This window comes from Lissotriton vulgaris, unplaced genomic scaffold (assembly GCF_964263255.1).
Source record: "Lissotriton vulgaris unplaced genomic scaffold, aLisVul1.2 SCAFFOLD_301, whole genome shotgun sequence".
Lineage (NCBI taxonomy): Eukaryota > Metazoa > Chordata > Amphibia > Caudata > Salamandridae > Lissotriton > Lissotriton vulgaris.
In genome coordinates this window covers 132,501-145,000 of record NW_028244321.1, presented here as the reverse complement: position 1 = coordinate 145,000, position 12,500 = coordinate 132,501, and the positions used below count along the sequence as shown (strand labels likewise).

The following is a 12,500-nucleotide window of genomic DNA, read 5'->3' as shown; positions in this document are numbered from 1 at the left end:
TGCTTCCTCATTCCTTATACAAAGGCTTTATCTCCTCAGTGGTTGATAGGCTGAAACCGTTTCCTGGCCGCCTGCTTGTGAACTGGCAGGAGTCAAAGATCACACATACACTGGTGGGCCTGTGATGGGACACCAATGCAGAGAAACACACCTGGCGCAGATATTCTATTCTGTTTATTAGACCTGCATCTCCCCTGTACCTCCTCAAGCCATCTGTATGTGAAGCAAGAAAGAGTTAAGGAACGGTCCATCTACACTTTTATTGGGAGGATGCTGCTGTGAGCTCCTCCCAGCTAATCACACAAACAGCAGTAAAGCAAGATAACTACACAGTTAGGGGGGACTGCATGGTTAGGTTTTTGAGGAATTATTGAAACTGACCTCAGTGACCCATAATCAGAGCTGTGGCTAATGACTGCATGCCTAATTATGATGAAGCAAGCACCATGGCTCGTAGGGGCCCCACAACACACTTTTCTTAGCTCATTGAATTAAAGTATAAACTTCTGCCATGTGTGAGTGGTAAAGGCTTGTTAATTTTGTTGCTTTTCAAATTCACGTCTGACAACAAGACGAAGGAACATTGGGGCATCAGACGCTTTGGAAAGTAGCCACCAACCGCAGAGAAAGAGAGAAAGAGGGAAAAGACAGTATGAGGTGTGGAGAAAACAGCAGCAGGTACAAGGAGCTCAAATGAGATTAATGGCGCCTAAATAGAGCACGTAAAGGAACAGTTACAAATCTAAGAAAAGGGAAAGAAAAGACTAGGAAAAAACACAGAAAGAGCTTGTAGATGAAATTCTCTTCCAGGAACAGCAGGTTAAGGGAAATTACACAGGGAGCAGTTAAGCTTGTAACACGGGGGAGAATAGAAAAGAAAATGCAGTTTTATGAAGTGTGTTTGCCTAATCCAGCTAGCACTTTTATTTTATTTCTCTATTTGCTTCTATTATTGGTAAAGTAAGTTTCAAGTGCATGCACAGGTATGACCGAGAGAGCCAGGGTATAATAATTTGAAGCGTTTGCACCAGCGCTAATGAAGGACGAGAGTTATAGCAAAGATATGAAAGGGGGAGCGATAATAAATATGTGATATGGCAATAGTGACACCAAAATAAGCCACCTATTTATAAAACTGACATGGAAGAAATACTAAAGGTTAACTTCTGAAATTGTAGCCGATGTTAAAAAGATTCTCGTTGTCGGCAGGATTCGAACCTGTGCGGGGAGACCCCAATGGATTTCTAGTCCATCGCCTTAACCACTCGGCCACAACAACTGACTGCAAGGTGTGTGCACATAATCTGTATGCAAGTTTTCAAGGTGTCCCACAGCAAATTCCTGATATTCTGCAATGCACTTTTTAAAAATAAGGTTTTTTTCAGCAGGCACATTCTCTCCTAAAAACAAAAATTGCATGCGTATATCTCTAGTTTGGAATACCATAGGCTTGCATGCATACTCTCATGGGTCACTCAAGTTTTTTGGACCCTATTGCACTCTGTTTTCGTGCTGCTTTTAGTATATGTCCCATATTAAAGAAGTCTACCATCTTTGAGTATTTGAGGCTCCTTTGTAAGTGCTTTATATTTTTTCCTTGAAGAGCTATATAATAAAGGGGTCCGGGAAGGATTGCATTTATGGAAGATAAAAGAAGGCCCACTTGTCTCACCAAATGCTGTAGAGAAACCTGATGTTTTACTCATGTTATCCTTAGTTCGTTTTTGTTAGACCTTGCATTCTTAAGGTGGTCCCAACCCCACCTTATTGCTTTTCACCTCCGCATTTTGCTGTATCTTTTTGTTGGCCTTAGGACTCTGATCACTTTATCGCTACTAATCAGCGCTGAAGTGCACGTGCTTCTTCCCTAATCATGTGTATAATTGGAGTATACCTGACTGACAGATTTAATTTACTTGAAAGCCCCTTGTAAAGTGGTATACCATATACCCAGGGACTGATTGTGCCGCCCAAAGAAATAGCATTTCAAACCTGTCTCAAGCCTGCTACTGCAGTGCCTGTGCTGCAGTGTACTGCCACTTCGACTTGGCATTTAAAACTACTTGCCAAGCCTTAAACTCCAATTTTATTACATATCAGTAACCCCTAAGGTAGGCCCTAGGTAGTCCTAGGGGCATCATGCTATGTAAGTAAAAGGTAAGACATGTACTGTGGTAGTTTGTATGTCCTAGTAGTATCAAACAGTCTATTACATTTTTCACTACTGTGAGGTCTGCCCCTCTCATAGGTTAGCATTGGGTATTCCCTTATACTTTTTGGGGGGTAATTCCATATCAGAGAGGAGAAGCTTTATTTATTTATTGATAAATCCTATCTACTGGTGAGGTTGGATTTAATCTTACTATTGTATAAATGCCATTTTTAGAGAGTGAGCATTTCTCTGTACTTACTGCTCTATTTGAATTGAAACCTGTCTTCGATTGACGTCTGGATTGGGCTGCGAGACAGCTACATATGTGCATTCCCTGTAGACAGCCACAACACAGGTCACTCAACTGCAACTGCATTCATCTGCATTCTGATTGGCCTGGGGGAGAGCTCCGCTCCCCTTACCGCAAATATGTTCAAGAACGATAATTTATGTCAGTAAGTACAGTATACCTACATCTTATAATCATGTGTGTTTAAATAATTTGTTGTTAGATCGTTTAAATATTGAAAAGGATCTGTTTTTAATAGACATTTTACAAAAACAACTGGTACATTTGGGAATTCTGTAAAAGAAAAACCCAACTGCCGTGACATTGCCAACCACAATGCCGTGACTCGGATTCGAACCGAGGTTGCTGCGGCCACAACGCAGAGTACTAACCACTATACGATCACGGCGAGCTACTTGGGCTCAATAACGTACAGTGACATGAAGAAATTATAATTCGGAACACTCAGGGCTACTCCTGTGATAGGCTGAATGTGTTCATTGCTTCCTCATTCCTTATACAAAGGCTTTATCTCCTCAGTGGTTGATAGGCTGAAACCGTTTCCTGGCCGCCTGCTTGTGAACTGGCAGGAGTCAAAGATCACACATACACTGGTGGGCCTGTGATGGGACACCAATGCAGAGAAACACACCTGGCGCAGATATTCTATTCTGTTTATTAGACCTGCATCTCCCCTGTACCTCCTCAATCCATTTGTATGTGAAGCAAGAAAGAGTTAAGGAACGGTCCATCTACACTTTTATTGGGAGGATGCTGCCGTGAGCTCCTCCCAGCTAATCACACAAACAGCAGTAAAGCAAGATACCTACACAGTTAGGGGGGACTGCATGGTTAGGTTTTTGAGGAATTATTGAAACTGACCTCAGTGACCCATAATCAGAGCTGTGGCTAATGACTGCATGCCTAATTATGATGAAGCAAGCACCATGGCTCGTAGGGGCCCAACAACACACTTTTCTTAGCTCATTGAATTAAAGTATAAACTTCTGCCATGTGTGAGTGGTAAAGGCTTGTTAATTTTGTTGCTTTTCAAATTCACGTCTGACAACAAGACGAAGGAACATTGGGGCATCAGACGCTTTGGAAAGTAGCCACCAACCGCAGAGAAAGAGAGAAAGAGGGAAAAGACAGTATGAGGTGTGGAGAAAACAGCAGCAGGTACAAGGAGCTCAAATGAGATTAATGGCGCCTAAATAGAGCACGTAAAGGAACAGTTACAAATCTAAGAAAAGGGAAAGAAAAGACTAGGAAAAAACACAGAAAGAGCTTGTAGATGAAATTCTCTTCCAGGAACAGCAGGTTAAGAGAAATTACACAGGGAGCAGTTAAGCTTGTAACACGGGGGAGAATAGAAAAGAAAATGCAGTTTTATGAAGTGTGTTTGCCTAATCCAGCTAGCACTTTTATTTTATTTCTCTATTTGCTTCTTTTATTGGTAAAGTAAGTTTCAAGTGCATGCACAGGTATGACCGAGAGAGCCAGGGTATAATAATTTGAAGCGTTTGCACCAGCGCTAATGAAGGACGAGAGTTATAGCAAAGATATGAAAGGGGGAGCGATAATAAATATGTGATATGGCAATAGTGACACCAAAATAAGCCACCTATTTATAAAACTGACATGGAAGAAATACTAAAGGTTAACTTCTGAAATTGTAGCCGATGTTAAAAAGATTCTCGTTGTCGGCAGGATTCGAACCTGCGCAGGGAGACCCCAATGGATTTCTAGTCCATTGCCTTAACCACACGGCCACAACAACTGACTGCAAGGTGTGTGCACATAATCTGTATGCAAGTTTTCAAGGTGTCCCACAGCAAATTCCTGATATTCTGCAATGCACTTTTTAAAAATAAGGTTTTTTTCAGCAGGCACATTCTCTCCTAAAAACAAAAATTGCATGCGTATATCTCTAGTTTGGAATACCATAGGCTTGCATGCATACTCTCATGGGTCACTCAAGTTTTTTGGACCCTATTGCACTCTGTTTTCGTGCTGCTTTTAGTATATGTCCCATATTAAAGAAGTCTACCATCTTTGAGTATTTGAGGCTCCTTTGTAAGTGCTTTATATTTTTTCCTTGAAGAGCTATATAATAAAGGGGTCCGGGAAGGATTGCATTTATGGAAGATAAAAGAAGGCCCACTTGTCTCACCAAATGCTGTAGAGAAACCTGATGTTTTACTCATGATATCCTTAGTTCGTTTTTGTTAGACCTTGCATTCTTAAGGTGGTCCCAACCCCACCTTATTGCTTTTCACCTCCGCATTTTGCTGTATCTTTTTGTTGGCCTTAGGACTCTGATCACTTTATCGCTACTAATCAGTGCTGAAGTGCACGTGCTTCTTCCCTAATCATGTGTATAATTGGAGTATACCTGACTGACAGATTTAATTTACTTGAAAGCCCCTTGTAAAGTGGTATACCATATACCCAGGGACTGATTGTGCCGCCCAAAGAAATAGCATTTCAAACCTGTCTCAAGCCTGCTACTGCAGTGCCTGTGCTGCAGTGTACTGCCACTTCGACTTGGCATTTAAAACTACTTGCCAAGCCTTAAACTCCAATTTTATTACATATCAGTAACCCCTAAGGTAGGCCCTAGGTAGTCCTAGGGGCATCATGCTATGTAAGTAAAAGGTAAGACATGTACTGTGGTAGTTTGTATGTCCTAGTAGTATCAAACAGTCTATTACATTTTTCACTACTGTGAGGTCTGCCCCTCTCATAGGTTAGCATTGGGTATTCCCTTATACTTTTTGGGGGGTAATTCCATATCAGAGAGGAGAAGCTTTATTTATTTATTGATAAATCCTATCTACTGGTGAGGTTGGATTTAATCTTACTATTGTATAAATGCCATTTTTAGAGAGTGAGCATTTCTCTGCACTTACTGCTCTATTTGCATTGAAACCTGTCTTCGATTGACGTCTGGATTGGGCTGCGAGACAGCTACATATGTGCATTCCCTGTAGACAGCCACAACACAGGTCACTCAACTGCAACTGCATTCATCTGCATTCTGATTGGCCAGGGGGAGAGCTCCGCTCCCCTTACCGCAAACATGTTCAAGAACGATAATTTATGTCAGTAAGTACAGTATACCTACATCTTATAATCATGTGTGTTTAAATAATTTGTTGTTAGATCGTTTAAATATTGAAAAGGATCTGTTTTTAATAGACATTTTACAAAAACAACTGGTACATTTGGGAATTCTGTAAAAGAAAAACCCAACTGCCGTGACATTGCCAACCACAATGCCGTGACTCGGATTCGAACCGAGGTTGCTGCGGCCACAACGCAGAGTACTAACCACTATACGATCACGGCGAGCTACTTGGGCTCAATAACGTACAGTGACATGAAGAAATTATAATTCGGAACACTCAGGGCTACTCCTGTGATAGGCTGAATGTGTTCATTGCTTCCTCATTCCTTATACAAAGGCTTTATCTCCTCAGTGGTCGATAGGCTGAAACCGTTTCCTGGCCGCCTGCTTGTGAACTGGCAGGAGTCAAAGATCACACATACACTGGTGGGCCTGTGATGGGACACCAATGCAGAGAAACACACCTGGCGCAGATATTCTATTCTGTTTATTAGACCTGCATCTCCCCTGTACCTCCTCAAGCCATCTGTATGTGAAGCAAGAAAGAGTTAAGGAACGGTCCATCTACACTTTTATTGGGAGGATGCTGCCGTGAGCTCCTCCCAGCTAATCACACAAACAGCAGTAAAGCAAGATAACTACACAGTTAGGGGGGACTGCATGGTTAGGTTTTTGAGGAATTATTGAAACTGACCTCAGTGACCCATAATCAGAGCTGTGGCTAATGACTGCATGCCTAATTATGATGAAGCAAGCACCATGGCTCGTAGGGGCCCCACAACACACTTTTCTTAGCTCATTGAATTAAAGTATAAACTTCTGCCATGTGTGAGTGGTAAAGGCTTGTTAATTTTGTTGCTTTTCAAATTCACGTCTGACTACAAGACGAAGGAACATTGGGGCATCAGACGCTTTGGAAAGTAGCCACCAACCGCAGAGAAAGAGAGAGAGAGGGAAAAGACAGTATGAGGTGTGGAGAAAACAGCAGCAGGTACAAGGAGCTCAAATGAGATTAATGGCGCCTAAATAGAGCACGTAAAGGAACAGTTACAAATCTAAGAAAAGGGAAAGAAAAGACTAGGAAAAAACACAGAAAGAGCTTGTAGATGAAATTCTCTTCCAGGAACAGCAGGTTAAGAGAAATTACACAGGGAGCAGTTAAGCTTGTAACACGGGGGAGAATAGAAAAGAAAATGCAGTTTTATGAAGTGTGTTTGCCTAATCCAGCTAGCACTTTTATTTTATTTCTCTATTTGCTTCTTTTATTGGTAAAGTAAGTTTCAAGTGCATGCACAGGTATGACCGAGAGAGCCAGGGTATAATAATTTGAAGCGTTTGCACCAGCGCTAATGAAGGACGAGAGTTATAGCAAAGATATGAAAGGGGGAGCGATAATAAATATGTGCTATGGCAATAGTGACACCAAAATAAGCCACCTATTTATAAAAATGACATGGAAGAAATACTAAAGGTTAACTTCTGAAATTGTAGCCGATGTTAAAAAGATTCTCGTTGTCGGCAGGATTCGAACCTGCGCGGGGAGACCCCAATGGATTTCTAGTCCATCGCCTTAACCACTCGGCCACAACAACTGACTGCAAGGTGTGTGCACATAATCTGTATGCAAGTTTTGAAGGTGTCCCACAGCAAATTCCTGATATTCTGCAATGCACTTTTTAAAAATAAGGTTTTTTTCAGCAGGCACATTCTCTCCTAAAAACAAAAATTGCATGCGTATATCTCTAGTTTGGAATACCATAGGCTTGCATGCATACTCTCATGGGTCACTCAAGTTTTTTGGACCCTATTGCACTCTGTTTTCGTGCTGCTTTTAGTATATGTCCCATATTAAAGAAGTCTACCATCTTTGAGTATATGAGGCTCCTTTGTAAGTGCTTTATATTTTTTCCTTGAAGAGCTATATAATAAAGGGGTCCGGGAAGGATTGCATTTATGGAAGATAAAAGAAGGCCCACTTGTCTCACCAAATGCTGTAGAGAAACCTGATGTTTTACTCATGTTATCCTTAGTTCGTTTTTGTTAGACCTTGCATTCTTAAGGTGGTCCCAACCCCACCTTATTGCTTTTCACCTCCCCATTTTGCTGTATCTTTTTGTTGGCCTTAGGACTCTGATCACTTTATCGCTACTAATCAGTGCTGAAGTGCACGTGCTTCTTCCCTAATCATGTGTATAATTGGAGTATACCTGACTGACAGATTTAATTTACTTGAAAGCCCCTTTTAAAGTGGTATACCATATACCCAGGGACTGATTGTGCCGCCCAAAGAAATAGCATTTCAAACCTGTCTCAAGCCTGCTACTGCAGTGCCTGTGCTGCAGTGTACTGCCACTTCGACTTGGCATTTAAAACTACTTGCCAAGCCTTAAACTCCAATTTTATTACATATCAGTAACCCCTAAGGTAGGCCCTAGGTAGTCCTAGGGGCATCATGCTATGTAAGTAAAAGGTAAGACATGTACTGTGGTAGTTTGTATGTCCTAGTAGTATCAAACAGTCTATTACATTTTTCACTACTGTGAGGTCTGCCCCTCTCATAGGTTAGCATTGGGTATTCCCTTATACTTTTTGGGGGGTAATTCCATATCAGAGAGGAGAAGCTTTATTTATTTATTGATAAATCCTATCTACTGGTGAGGTTGGATTTAATCTTACTATTGTATACATGCCATTTTTAGAGAGTGAGCATTTCTCTGCACTTACTGCTCTATTTGCATTGAAACCTGTCTTCGATTGACGTCTGGATTGGGCTGCGAGACAGCTCCATATGTGCATTCCCTGTAGACAGCCACAACACAGGTCACTCAACTGCAACTGCATTCATCTGCATTCTGATTGGCCTGGGGGAGAGCTCCGCTCCCCTTACTGCAAATATGTTCAAGAACGATAATTTATGTCAGTAAGTACAGTATACCTACATCTTATAATCATGTGTGTTTAAATAATTTGTTGTTAGATCGTTTAAATATTGAAAAGGATCTGTTTTTAATAGACATTTTACAAAAACAACTGGTACATTTGGGAATTCTGTAAAGGAAAAACCCAACTGCCGTGACATTGCCAACCACAATGCCGTGACTCGGATTCGAACCGAGGTTGCTGCGGCCACAACGCAGAGTACTAACCACTATACGATCACGGCGAGCTACTTGGGCTCCATAACATACAGTGACATGAAGAAATTATAATTCGGAACACTCAGGGCTACTCCTGTGATAGGCTGAATGTGTTCATTGCTTCCTCATTCCTTATACAAAGGCTTTATCTCCTCAGTGGTTGATAGGCTGAAACCGTTTCCTGGCCGCCTGCTTGTGAACTGGCAGGAGTCAAAGATCACACATACACTGGTGGGCCTGTGATGGGACACCAATGCAGAGAAACACACCTGGCGCAGATATTCTATTCTGTTTATTAGACCTGCATCTCCCCTGTACCTCCTCAAGCCATCTGTATGTGAAGCAAGAAAGAGTTAAGGAACGGTCCATCTACACTTTTATTCGGAGGATGCTGCCGTGAGCTCCTCCCAGCTAATCACACAAACAGCAGTAAAGCAAGATAACTACACAGTTAGGGGGGACTGCATGGTTAGGTTTTTGAGGAATTATTGAAACTGACCTCAGTGACCCATAATCAGAGCTGTGGCTAATGACTGCATGCCTAATTATGATGAAGCAAGCACCATGGCTCGTAGGGGCCCCACAACACACTTTTCTTAGCTCATTGAATTAAAGTATAAACTTCTGCCATGTGTGAGTGGTAAAGGCTTGTTAATTTTGTTGCTTTTCAAATTCACGTCTGACAACAAGACGAAGGAACATTGGGGCATCAGACGCTTTGGAAAGTAGCCACCAACCGCAGAGAAAGAGAGAAAGAGGGAAAAGACAGTATGAGGTGTGGAGAAAACAGCAGCAGGTGCAAGGAGCTCAAATGAGATTAATGGCGCCTAAATAGAGCACGTAAAGGAACAGTTACAAATCTAAGAAAAGGGAAAGAAAAGACTTGGAAAAAACACAGAAAGAGCTTGTAGATGAAATTCTCTTCCAGGAACAGCAGGTTAAGAGAAATTACACAGGGAGCAGTTAAGCTTGTAACACGGGGGAGAATAGAAAAGAAAATGCAGTTTTATGAAGTGTGTTTGCCTAATCCAGCTAGCACTTTTATTTTATTTCTCTATTTGCTTCTTTTATTGGTAAAGTAAGTTTCAAGTGCATGCACAGGTATGACCGAGAGAGCCAGGGTATAATAATTTGAAGCGTTTGCACCAGCGCTAATGAAGGACGAGAGTTATAGCAAAGATATGAAAGGGGGAGCGATAATAAATATGTGATATGGCAATAGTGACACCAAAATAAGCCACCTATTTATAAAACTGACATGGAAGAAATACTAAAGGTTAACTTCTGAAATTGTAGCCGATGTTAAAAAGATTCTCCTTGTCGGCAGGATTCGAACCTGCGCGGGGAGACCCCAATGGATTTCTAGTCCATCGCCTTAACCACTCGGCCACAACAACTGACTGCAAGGTGTGTGCACATAATCTGTATGCAAGTCTTCAAGGTGTCCCACAGCAAATTCCTGATATTCTGCAATGCACTTTTTAAAAATAAGGTTTTTTTCAGCAGGCACATTCTCTCCTAAAAACAAAAATTGCATGCGTATATCTCTAGTTTGGAATACCATAGGCTTGCATGCATACTCTCATGGGTCACTCAAGTTTTTTGGACCCTATTGCACTCTGTTTTCGTGCTGCTTTTAGTATATGTCCCATATTAAAGAAGTCTACCATCTTTGAGTATTTGAGGCTCCTTTGTAAGTGCTTTATATTTTTTCCTTGAAGAGCTATATAATAAAGGGGTCCGGGAAAGATTGCATTTATGGAAGATAAAAGAAGGCCCACTTGTCTCACCAAATGCTGTAGAGAAACCTGATGTTTTACTCATGTTATCCTTAGTTCGTTTTTGTTAGACCTTGCATTCTTAAGGTGGTCCCAACCCCACCTTATTGCTTTTCACCTCCGCATTTTGCTGTATCTTTTTGTTGGCCTTAGGACTCTGATCACTTTATCACTACTAATCAGTGCTGAAGTGCACGTGCTTCTTCCCTAATCATGTGTATAATTGGAGTATACCTGACTGACAGATTTAATTTACTTGAAAGCCCCTTGTAAAGTGGTATACCATATACCCAGGGACTGATTGTGCCGCCCAAAGAAATAGCATTTCAAACCTGTCTCAAGCCTGGTACTGCAGTGCCTCTGCTGCAGTGTACTGCCACTTCGACTTGGCATTTAAAACTACTTGCCAAGCCTTAAACTCCAATTTTATTACATATCAGTAACCCCTAAGGTAGGCCCTAGGTAGTCCTAGGGGCATCATGCTATGTAAGTAAAAGGTAAGACATGTACTGTGGTAGTTTGTATGTCCTAGTAGTATCAAACAGTCTATTACATTTTTCACTACTGTGAGGTCTGCCCCTCTCATAGGTTAGCATTGGGTATTCCCTTATACTTTTTGGGGGGTAATTCCATATCAGAGAGGAGAAGCTTTATTTATTTATTGATAAATCCTATCTACTGGTGAGGTTGGATTTAATCTTACTATTGTATAAATGCCATTTTTAGAGAGTGAGCATTTCTCTGCACTTACTGCTCTATTTGCATTGAAACCTGTCTTCGATTGACGTCTGGATTGGGCTGCGAGACAGCTACATATGTGCATTCCCTGTAGACAGCCACAACACAGGTCACTCAACTGCAACTGCATTCATCTGCATTCTGATTGGCCTGGGGGAGAGCTCCGCTCCCCTTACCGCAAATATGTTCAAGAACGATAATTTATGTCAGTAAGTACAGTATGCCTACATCTTATAATCATGTGTGTTTAAATAATTTGTTGTTAGATCGTTTAAATATTGAAAAGGATCTGTTTTTAATAGACATTTTACAAAAACAACTGGTACATTTGGGAATTCTGTAAAGGAAAAACCCAACTGCCGTGACATTGCCAACCACAATGCCGTGACTCGGATTCGAACCGAGGTTGCTGCGGCCACAACGCAGAGTACTAACCACTATACGATCAAGGCGAGCTACTTGGGCTCAATAACGTACAATGACATGAAGAAATTATAATTCGGAACACTCAGGGCTACTCCTGTGATAGGCTGAATGTGTTCATTGCTTCCTCATTCCTTATACAAAGGCTTTATCTCCTCAGTGGTTGATAGGCTGAAACCGTTTCCTGGCCGCCTGCTTGTGAACTGGCAGGAGTCAAAGATCACACATACACTGGTGGGCCTGTGATGGGACACCAATGCAGAGAAACACACCTGGCGCAGATATTCTATTCTGTTTATTAGACCTGCATCTCCCCTGTACCTCCTCAAGCCATCTGTATGTGAAGCAAGAAAGAGTTAAGGAACGGTCCATCTACACTTTTATTGGGAGGATGCTGCCGTGAGCTCCTCCCAGCTAATCACACAAACAGCAGTAAAGCAAGATAACTACACAGTTAGGGGGGACTGCATGGTTAGGTTTTTGAGGAATTATTGAAACTGACCTCAGTGACCCATAATCAGAGCTGTGGCTAATGACTGCATGCCTAATTATGATGAAGCAAGCACCATGGCTCGTAGGGGCCCCACAACACACTTTTCTTAGCTCATTGAATTAAAGTATAAACTTCTGCCATGTGTGAGTGGTAAAGGCTTGTTAATTTTGTTGCTTTTCAAATTCACGTCTGACAACAAGACGAAGGAACATTGGGGCATCAGACGCTTTGGAAAGTAGCCACCAACCGCAGAGAAAGAGAGAAAGAGGGAAAAGACAGTATGAGGTGTGGAGAAAACAGCAGCAGGTACAAGGAGCTCAAATGAGATTAATGGCGCCTAAATAGAGCACGTAAAGGAAC

At 41.7% G+C, this 12,500-nt stretch overlaps 5 non-coding genes across 5 annotated transcripts; all 5 read right to left on the bottom strand.

Moving 5' to 3' along the window:
- Window positions 1–1,197: 1,197 nt before the first annotated feature.
- Window positions 1,198–1,279, bottom strand: TRNAS-AGA (transfer RNA serine (anticodon AGA)). The gene has a single exon. It is a non-coding gene; the product is annotated as a tRNA-Ser (tRNA).
- A 1,499-nt stretch (window positions 1,280–2,778) lies between these two features.
- On the bottom strand, window positions 2,779–2,850 carry TRNAH-GUG (transfer RNA histidin (anticodon GUG)). The gene has a single exon. It is a non-coding gene; the product is annotated as a tRNA-His (tRNA).
- A 2,870-nt stretch (window positions 2,851–5,720) lies between these two features.
- TRNAH-GUG (transfer RNA histidin (anticodon GUG)) lies at window positions 5,721–5,792 on the bottom strand. Its single transcript has one exon. It is a non-coding gene; the product is annotated as a tRNA-His (tRNA).
- Window positions 5,793–7,081: 1,289 nt separating this feature from the next.
- TRNAS-AGA (transfer RNA serine (anticodon AGA)) lies at window positions 7,082–7,163 on the bottom strand. The gene has a single exon. It is a non-coding gene; the product is annotated as a tRNA-Ser (tRNA).
- Window positions 7,164–8,662: 1,499 nt separating this feature from the next.
- TRNAH-GUG (transfer RNA histidin (anticodon GUG)) lies at window positions 8,663–8,734 on the bottom strand. The gene has a single exon. It is a non-coding gene; the product is annotated as a tRNA-His (tRNA).
- Window positions 8,735–12,500: the final 3,766 nt, after the last annotated feature.